This window comes from Cottoperca gobio, chromosome 17 (genome assembly GCF_900634415.1).
Source record: "Cottoperca gobio chromosome 17, fCotGob3.1, whole genome shotgun sequence".
Classification (NCBI taxonomy): domain Eukaryota; kingdom Metazoa; phylum Chordata; class Actinopteri; order Perciformes; family Bovichtidae; genus Cottoperca; species Cottoperca gobio.
Window position 1 is genome coordinate 665,587 of NC_041371.1, and position 5,000 is coordinate 670,586.

Below are 5,000 nucleotides of genomic sequence, written 5' to 3' on the forward strand. Positions count from 1 at the left end.
GATAGCGAGTCAACACACACAAAGCGGTCACGAGTGTGCTTCCCCTTTTCAAAACTAGACGCAGACTACGTTTGCTGCAATATCTGTAATGCAAAGCTGGACAACACGTCTCACATGGGCCCTGGGGACAGGCTCACAGGCTGGAGGTTGTAGAGACGGTTGTGGGAGGGCAGAGGGAGGTCGACGGGGACACGTGCAGTAATTCAAACCATGACTGAACGTACAGTGAGTGATATTACTGCACAACGCTGCTCTTCCTTTTGAAACACAGATATATTGTACATATTTTATTATATTTTTTTTATGTTTATTGACTGTTACAGTACTTTTATCTTTTATTTTTTCAAACTATGTTTCTTGTTATGCACCAAGGAAAATTCCTTGTACGTAAAAAAACAAAAAATAAAATCAATAAATCCGATTCTGGTTATTTAATTTCAGATGCTTCACTCACAGACTTGTCTTTGCAAATCTTCTTGAAAACCACATTTTTTGGACTCATGTTGGTGCAGATTGAGGGCAGAGACTCAGCTGTGCCTGAAAGCAAGAAAGAAAGAGACACACAAGCAACTTGTTAGTGATTTCTAGATTTAGCTCTATTGTGTGATATGATTAGGTGGTTTGGGGTTTTATTAAAAAAGGTACACAGTTGAATTTTACATTACGTCAATGCCAGCAAAACGCACCAGCAGAAATGAAAGTCAGTAGGTTGTCCATAATGTGATTAGGAAACCTTTTACATTCACACGTCACTAAAACTACACACATTTAACTGCAACCAGAGTAACTGTAATTTAAATTTCATTTACAGTTTTATGGCCACTGCTCGTTATATTTCACTTGAAAGTTTAAAATTATTTTCCGTGATCTAAACTCCAGTACTCCAGAATATAAAAGTGCACACAGCTCAGGACAGGGTTCTCTCTGCATAATAATGGAGGAGAATAATGTGTAAAGGTCCACTTTGAACCAAATACTGTGAGTAGTGTTTTCCTCATTCATCTTTATTGTTTAACTTCTGCTTGTATATGAAATCTGCATATGCACTACTCCAGTGTTAAACTAACCAATTGCCTTAATCTGTCTGTATATAACATAGTCAGTGTATAGCGTGAAATATAAATGTTTTCTTAAAAAGTAAAACTATTACTTAATCAATCATATGTACATACATATATGTACACACACACACACACACACACACACACACACACACACACACACACACACACACACACACAAACATACTGTATATATATATACATATACATATATATATAAAACCCCATAATTGTGTAATATTTTGTGTTTTTATAATAATAATATAATAATAACAATAAATGAGTTTGGAAAAATATAATATATAAAGAAAGTTATCACTGAATTCTTTCTTTTCATAAAGAGCCAGGTGAAATGTTATTTCCTAAATAGCTTAGCTACCTGAATACGCACTTTGTACATTAACGTACTTGGTGTTGCGGTCACCTAAAGTAACCAACGCTAACCTAAAGTAACCAACGCTAACCTAAAGTAACCAACCCTAACCTAAAGTAACCAATGCTAACCTAAAGTAACCAACGCTAACCTAAAGTAACCAACGCTAACCTAAAGTAACCAACCCTAACCTAAAGTAACCAACCCTAACCTAAAGTAACCAACGCTAACCTAAAGTAACCAATGCTAACCTAAAGTAACCAACCCTAACCTAAAGTAACCAACCCTAACCTAAAGTAACCAACCTAACCTAAAGTAACCAACGCTAACCTAAAGTAACCAACGCTAACCTAAAGTAACCAATGCTAACCTAAAGTAACCAACCCTAACCTAAAGTAACCAACCCTAACCTAAAGTAATCAATGCTAACCTAAAGTAATCAATGCTAACCTAAAGTAATCAACCCTAACCTAAAGTAACCAACGCTAACCTAAAGTAACCAACCCTAACCTAAAGTAACCAACGCTAACCTAAAGTAACCAACCCTAACCTAAAGTAACCAACCCTAACCTAAAGTAACCAACGCTAACCTAAAGTAATCAATGCTAACCTAAAGTAACCAACGCTAACCTAAAGTAATCAACGCTAACCTAAAGTAACCAACGCTAACCTAAAGTAATCAACGCTAACCTAAAGTAATCAACGCTAACCTAAAGTAACCAATGCTAACCTAAAGTAACCAACACTAACCTAAAGTAATCAATGCTAACCTAAAGTAATCAATGCTAACCTAAAGTAACCAATGCTAACCTAAAGTAACCAACCCTAACCTAAAGTAATCAATGCTAACCTAAAGTAATCAATGCTAACCTAAAGTAACCAACACTAACCTAAAGTAATCAATGCTAACCTAAAGTAATCAATGCTAACCTAAAGTAACCAATGCTAACCTAAAGTAACCAACACTAACCTAAAGTAATCAATGCTAACCTAAAGTAATCAATGCTAACCTAAAGTAACCAACACTAACCTAAAGTAACCAACACTAACCTAAAGTAACCAACCCTAACCTAAAGTAACCAACACTAACCTAAAGTAACCAACACTAACCTAAAGTAATCAACACTAACCTAAAGTAACCAACCCTAACCTAAAGTAACCAACGCTAACCTAAAGTAACCAACACTAACCTAAAGTAACCAACACTAACCTAAAGTAACCAACCCTAACCTAAAGTAACCAACACTAACCTAAAGTAACCAACCCTAACCTAAAGTAATCAACCCTAACCTAAAGTAACCAATGCTAACCTAGAGTAACCAACCTACTAGCTAGCTTAGTAGTAGCACTCTAAATGTGTTAAATTTACACTAATGTTATATATATACACATATATTAAATATAGTACTTTTAGTTTTATTTACGCAAATGAAAAGTGCGCTTATGAATAAAATGTATTATTATTATTATTATTATTATTATTATTATTATTATTATTATTATTATTATTATTATTATTATTATTATTATTATTATTATTATATTTTTCAGCTTTATAATCTGGATTTCCGAGCTGGCTGAGCATCAGCACCAACATCTTATCCCAGAAACAGCGTCCTGGTGACAGCGAGAACCGTAACTGATAACGGTTTTTACTCGAACTACCTTTTACATATAAAATAGTCCCTATAATAACCGGTTAGAAACACGTTGTTTGGGTTATCCAGTAACCGTGACACTGTTTCTGGAACCTTTTAATTCTTTTAATAGAACATTTTATTTATGTGAGTACGGTTAACTGTCTTTCCCTTCGACTGTGCTGGGCCTGGGGCGGAGGCAGAAATAAAAGTACCTGTGTATTAGTGAGCACTAGGTGGTGCGTTGGCGCCCCGAGCGGCATAAATATAAACTGCACTAATGCCTTATTAATAATTTTAAGTTTTAATCACAATAATGCATCAGTATTTATTGAACTTATTTCACCCCTACCATTGTGTTGTATCTTAAACTGTGCAATACTTTTAATATTATACATTTAAACTATTATGTCTTATTTATACTATTTCTGCATTTCAACACATTTCAATCCATTATTCTTATGTCGTACTCAAATGGATATAAATATTACATTTTATTATCAATATTATGTGACAGTAGTTGTGTCGGGATTTACCGGTTCTGACGATAATTGGGATATTTAAAATATAAATACAGATATGTTAATAACACACTTATGATAATATCATTTAAATAATTCAGTACCTCATAAATAATTGTAATTTAAAACAATTTCAATAAAGAGACAACATGCACAATAAACACATTTGACTCATAATATTATTATTTATGTTTTGTCAGATTTTCTATTTAAATCGGGATAATATCATTAACTCTTTTGGTCACGGTAATCGTGTAGTCAACAAATCTTTTATTGTGACAGCTTTTCCCCACATTATATATATATATATATATATATATATATATATATATATATATATATATATATATATATATAAAGGCCTTATATATATATATATATGTGTATATATATATATATATATATACACATATATATATATATATATATATATATATATATATATATAAAGGCCTTATATATATATATATATATATATACACATATATATATATATATATGTGTATATATATATTATATATAATATATATATATAAAGGCCTTTATATATATATATATATATATATATATATATATATATACACATATATATATATACACATATATATATATATATATATATATATGTGTATATATATATATATATATATATATATATAAAGGCCTTTATATATATATATATATATATATATATATATATATATATATATATATATATATATATATATAAAGGCCAATATGCACAATATGAGAAACAGATATCCTCTTTTTTATTTTCCAAATCATGTTTCTGTTTGTTATTAAGTCATTTTATTTTATTAAAACATGAGAATAAATCTGCCAGACACAACACAAAACTCTACTTTTTTCCTAAAGATAAATGTACACGCTCATCTTTCATCTTCACGTCATCTTCATCTTCAAACTAAGAAAACGACTAAGAATATGTCAAATACGTCGCCGTGGAGAAGCTTTTTAGAATGAGAGAGACTCACCTGTGTTGCAGCAGAGGATGGTGTGTGAAGTTGGATCAGAAGGGGAGACAGGCGTCGGTCAGAGAGGCTCTATATGTAAACACCGTCAGCCAATCAGGTGACCCGGCTGTGAACTTTGACCCTCCTCCACAAACCACAACATCCAGACAGACAGGCAGACAGACAGACTTCCTGTGAATGAGCCGACTGAGAGGATTGAAGCTGGTTCCCCTCCGTCAGCACAACGCAGCCAGATTAGAGAGAGAGATGGAAAACACTCAGCTACATTAAAACAATGTGTAAGAACGTCAAATATTCTGCACAATTTGGCAACACAAAAACCAATTTGAACTAAAGTTCTCGAGGTATAACCCGCCCTCTTCTGCCAGTAGTTGGGTCTTTTATGGCACTAAAGAAAAGGACATTATTGCCTT